Here is a 12,833-nt window from a genome sequence, read left to right on the forward strand (position 1 = left end):
TAACCTAATTTTTAATAATGAAAAATCTATGATGGAAAATCAGATTAAGCAGCTCAGATTTTCTGTCACATCTACTGACTAATTCTCAGGAGGAAGTGTGCATATGAGTTTGAATTTTATTTCTTAATACTTGTTTTTGTGGGGAACTTTATGCAAACAATGAGATTCTCTGTACTGGTCCTTTTTGCATTTAAATGTCTCAATTTAAAATTTTTGTTTGATTTTGAATTAATAATGATTTTTCTTATTTGGAATCTTATTACAAATTTATTTATCACATTTCCTATTTCCATTTTCCATTTCCCGCAAGTCACACTTATTTTTCAACAGGGTAGGCAAGAATCTATTAAACCACATTTCCACCTTTGTAAATATCAAACACTTGTGGTTCCCTAAGTAAAGTTGTCCTTTTTTGAAATTATTAATGACTGTGGCATCTAAGGAAGAAACATAGGAAGAATAAATGAAACATTTATAAAACAGAATTTTTATACATTCATAAATAAACATTATAAATATAATTACTCTTTAGTTCATAATGCTGCAATGAAAATGACAGTATCATGTGTTCATCCTGTTTTTCCAGTTTCTCCTCAACAACAGGGAAAGAGTAAGAAATTGTGGATTTCATAGTAAGACAACAATAGCAAAAACTCCACAACCACCAATCTTTTTCCAAAGTGTTAATATTGATTGGCTACTTGCATAATCTTTTTTTCTACCAACATAAAAAAATAACAAATTAATTTTTCCTATTCTATTGCAAAATATAAGAAAAAAATTGTGAGTTTTTTTTTTGTTTTTTTGTTTTTTGGTATTTGCCAATCAATAAGTTTGAGAATTTATCTTACAGAGAGTCAACATGCAAAGGAAAAAGACATTATCTTTGAGAGGAGATGAGAAGAGACTTTATGTTGAAAGACAGAGATAATAGACTAAAAGGAAGGAAGGTTCAGTATTAAAGAAAGTGGAGCTATGATATAGGAGAATGAAATGATCTTTGTTTATTTGATTTATAATATTAGGTTCAATGGCTGCACCTTTATGGTGCTACAAGTCTTTGCTTAGAATATATTTGTAAACAATGATGCCTTTGTTTCACTGAAGTCTTCTCACATTGAAATCTTACATGCTATGGTTTGAGTATGTCCCCTAAATTTAACGTGTTAGAAACTATTCCTTAATTCATGTGTGGATTGGAGGTGGGGTTTGGGAGGCAAATTGGATTAGATTAGATCATCAGGGTGGTGCCCCCATGATGGGACTTCTGGCTTTGTAAGAAGAGGAAGAGGGACCTAAGCTGGCATGTCCTTGCCCTCTTGCCGTGTGATGCTCTCTGTCATGTTATGACTGTACAAAAGCCCTTTCCAGGGCCTGCTGCCATGCCCTGGGACTTCTCAGTCTCTGGAACCATGACACAAATAAATTTATTTGCTTTGTACACTAGTCAGACTCAGTTATGCTACCATAGCAATACAAAGCAGATGAAGGCACCACAGAACTCTTCTGACCTTGAGAAATCAAATATTGGTGAGAACTAAACACGTTTTCATAAAATAATGGAATCTGAAGCCAAGAATCTGAAACCACATTTACAGAAACTCAAGCATTCTACGTACTCTTCTACTGACTATATTAAGGGAAATGCATGGAACTACATTTACAGGTTGTGTAGACTGTGTAAGCACACAAGTCAAAAGTGTGGAGGATAAATAATCTTTGTCAAAGCCAGGGAAAAGATGTAGGTCCTCCAACTCATCTTTCCCCCTACAATTGATATTTCTTTTTATTTCCCATTTTCAGGCTACTTTCCCAGACAAAAAGACATAATTAAGTTTGACAAGAAAGCATTCTTTGTGTATAAAGATAAATGTTTTAATACTCTCACACATTTCTACTTTATTCCTTGATAATTCAGGATGTTGACACACAAAAGTGTGACTAGAGAGGGGTAACCAGTATGATAAAGAATTAGCCAATCATCATCATGTATAGAAAACATATAAAAGGACAGAGAGTGAGTGGTTTAAAGAAGGGAGTATATTAAAAGCTATCTATGATCACTAGGCTGTCCTTAGAAAGATGAAAAATGCTTATGTTGGGCAATATCAGAAGATAAAACTATTCTAGGGACATGCAGTTTACAGCATAATTTATTTCACTTCAATATAAAGGAGATATATATATACACACACACATTATATATATTATATAAATTGTGCTCTTATTGGGCCTCATATTCATTTATTATTCATTAAGTAACATTTACTGCTGGGTATGAAAATTAATAAAACATGGGCTCTACTGTGGTGAAATCCTGCTCCATCCAGAGGCAAGGCACAGTACCATACATATAGTAGAGGGTGGTTAGGACTGTAATAGGGATAAGTACCAAATGATCCTTTGACACTTCACAGGCAGTAAATGTCTTGATATCATGAACTTTGACTTGTGATCTGTCCCACTACCTAGCTTTGTAAAAGAGAATGCTCAATATTTGAATGAAGTAATTAGATCCATCTACCAAAGAATAGACTACTTTGATGTACATTGTACATGTGTACTCCCTCCTAGGGAATATTCAAGAAGCAAGACATAGCCTAGTTTGAGATGCAGTGGAAGTCATTTCAATATTGGTGAGAACTTTGAAATAGATGAATAACCAGTAAAAACTCTCACGGTCTTAAGTTTTTGTAGATCTGTCGCTAGGATAGAAAAACAAAAATTCATTCTTCACTTTCTTACCATCCCAGCGTTAATAAATGTATTTCTTTATGAAGAGCTCAGGAGACAATCTATTAATAGTTTTTCATACTGTTAAAATTATGTTAACAATTTAAATGTTAAGTAGATATTATAAAAACAATTGGATATTGATGAGGTCTGATTATCATATCTCATTATTAAATTGAAAACATTTTCTCCAAATAATGTAGCACCTATAGGAAAATAAGGATTGAAAACCAAAGCAGCCAAGTATTCCCCTCACATTGACTATGTTTGTGAAAACTGCTTTGTAAGATATGGTCTTCTTAAAATTCAAAATCCCAAACAGGGAAAGGTTAGAATAAGGAGGCTATTTAAGTGATTTATGCTGACAAAGATCAATTAAGATATTAACAGTGTAGACCTTCTGGAATCTGCTTCATTGAGAAGTATACTTGTAAGATACTGTTCTTACTCTAAAGTAAATGCTTTGTTTGTGTTTAAGAGTGTCAGCTTGTAGGTTTAGGTGATGCACCCAAATTCTTCAGCAAGGGAGGAAAAATGAGAGAGAGAGAGAGAGAGAGAGAGACAGAGAGATGGGGCTCGGGGAGGGTGTGCTTGAAACTGCAACTGCTCCTTGAAGAAAAGTTCCATTTATTTATACAGAATATGAGGTATTATGGTGAATATTTACCAAAAGGAAGTATTTTATCAAAATGTAGAGGCTTGAGGATTGATAAAACCTTGAAAGTTGTGGGCAAAGTATGGCTGGCGATGGTGGCTCATGCCTATAATCCCAGCACCTTGGGAGGTGAAGGCGGGTGGATCGCTTGAGTCCAGGAGTTCACACCAGTCTGAGCAACATGGAGAAACCCCGTCTCTGAAAAAGAAAAAAAATATTTTACAAAAACTACCCTGGCTTGGTCGTGCATGCCTGTAGTCCCAACTACTCAAGAGACTGAGGTGGGAGGACAGCTTGACTTCAGGAGGTGGAGGTGGGAGGATGGATTGAACTCAGGAGGCAGAAGTTGCAGAGGACTGAGTTTATACCACCACACTCCAGCCGGGGCAACAGAGCCAGACTCTACTTTAATAATAGTAATAATAATAAATATGATGAGAAAGTACTTTATTTTGTATAACTTTTCCAGTTTATATAATATTTACCAACAATGATAATCTCTGATTAATTTTCATAACAATCTTGTGAGGTCTTGAAAAATATATCTTTATGATGAGAAAATAAGGATCAGAAAATTGATCTGCCTAAAGATATCTTATTAGAAAGTGTGAGACTCAGAACTAAAATTTAGGCCTCCTGGTTCCAAATTTTTTGCTCTTTGGTACTCTGTATAGATGAGAAATTCACCTTGAAAATTACATGTAAAGTAGGTAAAACATGATTAGAGTAATGACTGTCTGAAAACATACGTTTGGCACGACCTCATCCAGAGGACCATATGAGACACTTTGAATACATTTTGTGTGTTATAGACAAACATTTCCCTTTCTGAGGACCATGGAAGCTAGTGGGAGAAAGCAAAAAAAATATAATGACCTATAAGGAAAATCATAAGAGACACAATTTCACTAATCCTCAGATTCCTTCTTTATTTAACAAGTTTTTCCTTTTTTTGTGTAGTTTTTATTTTATACATTTTTACATAGTTAAGATCATGTCTTAGTTACATATTATATCTTTATTTGTTCACATAAATCATAATCAATTTTCAATGTCACTTAAATTCTTTGTAGGTAATATTTTAATTATATGTGTAATGTAAATACATATACAATATTTATAATACATATAAAATACATATAAAATATGTGTATATGTAAATACATATACAATATTACTTCAATGTTTTTCTAATGTTAGACATTTAGGTTGTTTCCAATTTGTGACTCTTTCAGATAATATTATGATGAAATTATTGCTACCATTTTAAAAGTAGAATACTATTACCTATATTGTGTTGTTTTATTATATATATCAATTAACACTTATACAACATATATATTTATTTATATATGATTTATATAATTTATATCAATAGAAATAATTAGAATGGGCAGAAATTATGAATCTAATCTAGAGGTGCTCTAAGTGGTAAACTATAGATAGAGAGGTAGGGAGAAAGAAGGAAAGATGTAGTAAGAAAGAGAAAGAAAGAGAAAGAAAGGGAGAAAGGAAGCAAAAGGGGGAGAGAGAGAGAAAGAAAAAAAGAAAGAAAGAAACAAAGAAAGAAAGAAACAAGAAAGAGAAGAAAGGAAAAGAAAAAAAGAAAAAAGAAAGAAGAGAGAGAAAGAAAGAGAAAGAAAAGAAAGAAAGAAAGAGAAAGAAAGAAAGAAAAGAAAGAAAGAGAGAGAGAAGGAAGAAAGAAAGGGAAAGAAAATAGTTTAAGCAAGGAAGCATAATGAAGGCATTCTGGGACAATGTATTTAGAAACCAGGGGATATATTTCCTTAGAAGATAGGAAGAATTATATGTAAAGCAAGAGCAAAAATTGTTAGGGATGGGTTAAATGGGTTGGTACATATTTATTATTTGGAGATGTTAGCATGAGCAGTGGAAGTCCTCTTTAGAACTGTGATTACTAGAGGAGTCTTAGAAAACTTGATGTATTAGTCAGGGTCCAAACAGGAGACAGAAAACACAGCAGTAATTTGACAGAGTCGATTTCATGTAAATAACTTTAATTAGGTATAAAGTTGCCAACAAATAAAGAATAATTCTAAGGTGTAGGAGAGGTGGAAACTGTAGAAGTTGCTGCCATCCTTATGGCTGAGAAAACAAGGAGCAAGGGAGGAAGTCACACTGCTCAGGAGGGAGTTCTGCTTCTCTGATGCTGGTGTCTCTGAGCTCAGAGGTCAGGCCTCATGGGTTCTGGGACTCAGACCTCTGAGGAAGGGGTGCTGCTGCTACAGGAACAACTGCTGACTATTATGAGGACAAAGCTTTCTTGAGGTCCTGATCATGAGAACCACAAGGTCACAAAGAGCCCTCAGGAAAACACAAAAGCAAGTCCTGTCTTCTTCCAAGCATGGAGCCTCCCTGTAGCACCTTTTGTTGACCAACTTCAATGGAAAGGCAGCCAAAGCACAAGTTTGTAGTCCCAGCCTCAGCATTTCAAAATAGAGTATAGAAGGGTGGCTTTGAAGTTGAGAAATATCTTAACAACAGGCACCATTCATATGTTCTCACATGGATTAAATAAGAGGAAAATTGACATTTATTTAGGATGAGCCTCTCAGCCAAAACTCCTTCTTCACTTCTTGGATTTTGGAAATGGAAAAGCTTAAAACTAAAAGATTCCAAGCATCATCTTTTGATGCTTTTTTAAAAAAGGGAGCTACATTAAAAACAGCACATGGGTCAGAGTTCCTACTTCACCACTAGATTATCTGCTATGACCCTAAGTAAATTATTTCCTTCTCTTAGACCCAGTTTACTCTCTAATCCAATGAATCTATGTCATTGTATCTAATAAAGGTTTCAAGAGAATCAAAATGAGGTATCACACAAGTGCTTTGTCAATCACCAAATCATTGGTTTTCTTTCCAAATCCAGATAGTTTCTAATATGACAGGATGAACTTCAGCAATAGCTCTTGTATTTATTTTATATTTATTCTTATTATAAGCACCTTAGTTTACTTGCATATTACATAAACCTTTCCGAGCAGACTTTAATATCTGACTTTATTTTCTCTCTTACGTGTATTGCAAACATTGATGGATTTTTGGATTAATCTTATATATTATTGATTGAAATGCATCAATATCTTATCTCCCTATTGCTCAGTAACTTCAGTCTACACTGCCCAAGTTGTGATCACATAGTATTTCACAACTGTTTTACATCCTATTACATCTTCATCTCTACCTACATGTGCTAATGTCTTTCTCCACAACATATTTTTGTTTAATTGAAAATAGGCATATTCTCCTTTGACCGTCTACAACAGAAAAGTTTATTCTGTGTGAGCACACGGTGCATGCATGTTTGTATGGAAATCTATTTTATAGCATATTATGTCATTTGTTGACATCATTCTCCTTAAGACGTGGTAAGCCTTCAGGGATTAGAAGTCATTTTTGTACCAGTGCCTCTTGCAGTACTTTGTAGGTCATAAACAGACAATAGACTTGTTGCATAATGTATTAGAGGAAGACTTGGCAGAACTTTGTGTTCAGTGTGGTACAAGGGATGAAGGAGACAAAGAAACCAAAGATGACTCATAGTTGTGAGCCCAGGAGTGTTGAGGACTTCATGTAAGATATAAATTTGGAAAAGATGGATTAGAGGAAGGTCATGGACATTTGTAAACATGCTCAGATTTAGTTTTAGGAGAATGCTTAATTGAATTTTATTCCATTATTAAACTTTTTTTAGAGATGAGGCAAAAGAACAATAAGCAATGTTATGGTTATAGATTTATACCTTAGAGGTTGAAATTTAAAACAAATAAGTAACTGAATTTCTTAAAGCCTAAGAGAGTGCCATTCACAAAATAAAATTTATTAAACAGATACCATGTGCAAGGATACATTGGTGAATACAATGGACAAAGTTCTTAACTTGTGAAGCTTGCAGATTTACTGCTGTAAATGGGTAGAGGCAAGATAAAAAAAATAAAACCCATAAGTATGGTTTCTTTCATATTCAGTCATTCAATAAATATTTGTTGAGTGTCATTCATAAACTAGTTTTTGGGCTATATTCTTGGGGATATAGCAATAAATATATCAGAGAGTTTACGGTCTTAAAAAACAAGGAATATAAATTTGATGAGTATTATGAGGTGCAATAGAGTAGTGTGCTTTGAGAACAGTTGTCATGGGTACTCAACCTAGAGTAGGCTGTTAGGAAAGACCTCTTGGGAGAATGAGGCGTAGGGATGCATCTGGTGGGAGAAGTGTATTTTGGCAGAGAACATCACGATTGAAGAACCAAAGGTGAGAAATAGTATATCAAGTTCAGGAGTGTAAATAGCACAGAATGAAAACATGGTAGGGATGCAGTGTAGTGTGTGTGAAAGGACTAGAGATACAGGTGTGCTCACATAATGCGGAACTCTGTAAATTATGTTACTAACTCAGAATTTTATTTTAAGCATGTTGTTAAGCCACTTGTAGCTATGAATAATTGATAGAATAAATTGAACTCAAAGAAGCTATCACCAGAATTTGGTTCTGATTTCCAAAATTACTACCTTTAACTGAATGGTGTCTACTTTCCTTTCTCTCTTCTTTGATAACATTCTAGTAAGATCTCTCACTCTCCAAATTTTAAAATTGCTTTATTGAATTATAACCCAATTCAAAACTATATACAAATTTAAATTGTGCAATTTAATACATTTTGACATATTTACATTCCCGTGAATCCATCATCACAACCAAGACAATGCACACATGCATCACTCCTTAAAGTTTTCTCATCCTCTGTGTCATCCTCCTTTTCTCACCCCCCTTACCCTACTTTAATTTCACCAGCCCTGATCTGCTTTCTGTCACGGTAAATTGGTTTTCAAATTCCAGAGTAGTGTGTAAGTGAAATAAAACACGTTCATTTGTTGTTCTTTCTGTTTGTCTTCTTTCACTTAGTATAATTATTTTGAGATCCATCCATGCCTTTGTATGTATCAATAGTTCATCCCTTTTTTATAGACCAGCAGTATTTCATTCAGTGTACAACACTTTATTTATCCATTCACCTGCTCTGAAGATTTGCTTTTCCTCACACACTTGGGTTACCAGTACTCAGCTGAAGACTTGAGGGACCTCACTACAGCTATCTAGAACTCTTTGTTTGCTCAGCTCTTTCTTCTCTAGTATTCTGTCTAGAGAGAGCCGGACGACTTGACATCCCTGGACCCTCCAATCTGTCTTAAATGAGGGAAACCACTGGGCTTTTTTAGTTTCCTCTCCCTGCCTCTCCATAGGGACCTAGAACTCTCTCTTTGCTTAGCTCTTTCTTCTCCAGTACTCCCTCTAGAAAAAGTGACACACGATGACATCACTGTACCCTACAGTCTGTCTTAATTTAGCGGGACGGCTGGGCTTTTTTCAGATTCTTCTTCCCGCACAGTGACCTGTATACTCTCTATAGATTGTAAGCTAGGGGTTATTGCACAAATTACTTTATTTTTTCCCTCCTCAGTGAGGAATCATGGTCCTGGGCTGCCTGATATCCAACATCTAAAAACTGTTGTTTCATATATTTTACCTGGTTTTGTTCAGAGTTTCCATTGTAAATGTAAATCCAGTCCCTGTTTCATCATCATGGCTAAAAGTGGAAGTTTCTTTTTGGTAACATTCAGTTATAAAAGTCTTATATTTATAACTATGACTTATTTTAATGTATTAAAGATAGAGTCGAGTCCAACAACAAAATGCCAGCCTCTTGTTCCTTTCTATGCCTCACTCCTCTTTTTAACGGCTGCCTCACTCCTGGCTCAGGGATCTGCGGTGGGAAAGAAGTCATCGTCTGTTTTCTCACTCTTCCTCTGGCTCTTTCAGTTATCATAATTTCTCAACTGTGGACTCTTCTGAGGCTGGAGCAGGGGAATGGAAGCGAGAGGAAAGGCGGGTGGCCTTTAGATAATTTTTACTATTTTATTTGTACTCTTTGGTTTGATGCCCTTGATATTTGCAAAAACTCTTTCATGAGTTGCATTTCTGGGTTCTTTGGAGGCCTCACAGAAACTGCCAAATGCCACTTTCCACACATCTAGGAAGTATACCTTCCGACAGGACGTTTGCAAATGCTTCCTCCTCCAGCTGCTTGGTAGATATGTAACCACATTCACCCTTAATGTCTCTTTATCTCACCAGGCACCCTACTGAGATGAGTTCTTTTTAAAAGAGCTACTTTCCATGGCGAATCCATTTTGGCGAATAGAAAATTCATCATGCTTACCACACCAAGTAGCAGGAAGGCAGGCTTGCCAGCCGTCCCCTCCTTCCTTGCCCTAGTCTCCAGTACTGCTCCAGCTGGCCTGTAACCTCCAGAATCCTCCCACGGATATGCAGGTATGAGTTTCTAAATAACGCACACACACCCTTCCTCTCCCTAAGGGGATGCATCTCAAGTTATCCCCAAATGTCTTCATATTTCTTTAGTCTGGTAATCTGCATATATATCTTAGTAATTTAGTAAACATTCAGGAACAAAGGACAATGGCAGTCCCTATTTTTTGCAAGCAACTCAATCTCCCAGATGTTTTATTGTCCTTAGCATTTTCCTCACTTGGCTTGAGAGGCTGATAATACCCCTCTCTTATTTTTCCCTTAAGGAAGGGTAGGATTAATATTAAAGAATATGTTAATATTAAAGAATATGTTAATATTAAAAATATGTTAGTCTCCTATTAAAATAGATATTTGAGTTTCTAATGGTTGTTTCATTCTCTTTGCTGTGTTTTAACAAGTCCTGCATGAGTGTATCTAGAAACTTTCTTTAGAATGTGATTATGCTGATTCATTCCCACCCAAAATTCTAGACATAAGGAATTTTGTCCTTTAACATCTTGTTGAGACTGGATCAAATATTCCTTTTGGAATGATCACTATAGCTGCAGTGTGGGAAATAGAAGAAAGGGAGGACAAACAGGACATTATTTATTTACTAATACTTTGTTCTTAGCTTTGTTGAGGTATGATTAACACCTATAAATTGTATATATTTTAGGTGTACAATGTGATGCTTTTGCTAAATGTATACATTGTGGAATGACTACCACAATCGAGTTTACATTTCCAACAACTTGCCTATTCATTTTTTGTGTGGTGGGTCGGGGGCCAGAGAGGTGAGAACACTTGAGATCTACTTTCTTAGCAAATTTTGAATGTAGGACACATTGCTATATTAACTATAGTCATCATGCTGTACATTAGATCTACAGACTATTTGTCTTATAACTGAAAGTTGGTATTCTTTGGCCAATATCTTCTCTTTTCTCTCATATTTAAAAGACTATGGTTTATAATAATTCCAGGTATCAAGCTGAAGTTACTCCTGAAAGATATGGAGAACAGTTTATTTTTTTTATTTTATTTTAATTTATTTATTTTTTTTGTTAAATGCTTCAGAGACACTGCAACTGGGATCTAAAATCCTGGGGAGCCAGCAATAAGGGTGTTGAGTCTGCTACTGGTAGAGACAATGATTGGAGGTGGAGGTCTCCTTTAATTGTGTCGAAGACAAGGAGATTTATTCTATTTGTCTTGGTTCTCCTGTGGCTCATAGTCCAGGTTCTCTAATTTCAAATTTATGGGACCAAACCATTAACTCTCGCAGGAAGTATGAAAACCATCTCGAAGGGTATTTCTGGCCTACCAAGGAGGGTATGTTAGATGTAGAAAATTCCTCCTGTATTGTTGAAACCAAATTTAAGAGAAGCCTTAAATTATCTTCTTAGCACACGTTTTTTTATACCTCAGGGGAAATAGATCATTTAGACCCGTCTTGGAGCAGTTCTTGGGGCATGGCTTGGCATGTTTGTCTCTTATTAGGCTCCATTTTTCTAAATCTTAGTTAAAAAGAGGGATGAATTTAGATAAATCAAATTTCTATTCAAATGCCATCTCCTCAGAAATATTTTTTCTAATAAAAGAGCAGCTATCATTTTTTATCCCTTTATCCTACATTATTTTCCTTTATAGCTCATCTTATTACCTGACATTATTCTTTATATTTTTATATTTATTTATTGTCTATCTCATTTAAATGTTAGTTTTATGAGGATAGGGAATTACTGTGCTTTATGAGGATAGAGACTCAGTTGCTTCTGTATCTCCAGTGCCTAGAACAATGCCTGACATATAATAATCGTTCAGTAAACACTTGTTAAATTACTATGTTGAGTAGAAGACTGTACTTTTGTTGAAGTTCTCTCTCAGCACAACGTAATTTCCATTTTTTTTATTATTACTATTATTTTTGAGATGGAGTCTTGCTCTTTCGCCCAGGCTGGAGTGCAGTGGCACCATCTCAGCTCACTGCAGGCTCCACTCCTGAGTTCATGCCATTCTCCTGCCTCAGCCTCCCGAGTAGCTGGGACGACAGGTGCCCACCACCACGCCTGGCTAATTTTTTGTATTTTTCATAGAGACGGGGTTTCACTGTGTTAGCCAGGATGGTCTCGATCTCCTGACCTTGTGATCTGCCCGCCTTGGCCTCCCAAAGTGCTGAGATTACAGGTGTGAGCCACAGGCGCCTGGCCATTTCCATTATTTCTTTGTAAGAATTCGATGCTGAGGATTTCCCTTCACAGTGTTATCTAACCCTTGTATACAGGAAACAGTCCCAGTACTTGGCATGACATTGCAGCTAGAGATGGGATCCAAATATCTAAGGGGGCATTGTGGAAAGAGACAGTTTATCACAGGGACCCATGCCCAGGAAAACAAATAAAGAGCCCAGTTATCTGAGTTGGTGTTCTCAAAACAGGAAGGGCTCTTTTACTAGAGTCGGAACATATAAACCAGTCAAGACGGCTTGATTATGAGCCACTTTAATACTGAGCCAAACGTTGATGTTGCTTTGGACTAGAGACTGGGTTGTTAACGACCTTTGCACGAAACTAATCCTGAAGTGGAAGGTGAAGTAGCTCCACCCGAGGGAGAAGGGAAGATGAACTGTGAAGAAGCAATAGACGCTTCGGGCTTTCATGTAACTGTGGCAACAGGAATCCCAGTCAGTTTGCCATGATGTTGAAATTGATGGTCACCAAAATGATCAAAAAGGACTTGCTTCACTAAAGTGACCAGAAAATTTCAGTCAAAATTATCAATTGGGCAACACTTTTAAAACATGATAGAATGGCCATTTGTATGACTAAAAAAGTATTTATTTTTAAAAGTTCCAGGGAACATTTCTTTCTGGTGTTCAGGGTCCATCGAAAAATCAACGACTGCTTAGCAGCAATACAGTTGGAATTAAAATCCCATTAAATCTCACTTTGTGAGTTTCCCTCATTAAAGTCTCACTGTACTTCTCAGTAAATACTTATTAGAGGAATCATTAGGTGAAGTCCCAAATTATTAATGTTTGAATATAAATACCAAATATGCTACAGCGAGTATCCAAATGTTTCACGCAGTGTCATTAATTCAAC

At 35.9% G+C, this 12,833-nt stretch overlaps 1 protein-coding gene across 2 annotated transcripts in view; it reads left to right on the top strand.

Annotated features, from left to right (window-relative positions):
• Window positions 1-9,543: 9,543 nt before the first annotated feature.
• The window catches only part of LOC141409605 (uncharacterized), a 49,621-nt gene continuing 46,331 nt past the window's right edge, over window positions 9,544-12,833 (top strand). For both annotated transcript variants that reach the window (XM_074030771.1, XM_074030770.1), the window contains exon 1: window positions 9,544-9,747. The gene's annotated coding sequence lies outside the window, so the exon portion shown is untranslated. The remainder of the gene's footprint in view (window positions 9,748-12,833) is intronic.

The sequence above is a fragment of the Macaca fascicularis genome, chromosome 2 (assembly GCF_037993035.2).
Source record: "Macaca fascicularis isolate 582-1 chromosome 2, T2T-MFA8v1.1".
Taxonomy (NCBI): Eukaryota; Metazoa; Chordata; class Mammalia; order Primates; family Cercopithecidae; genus Macaca; species Macaca fascicularis.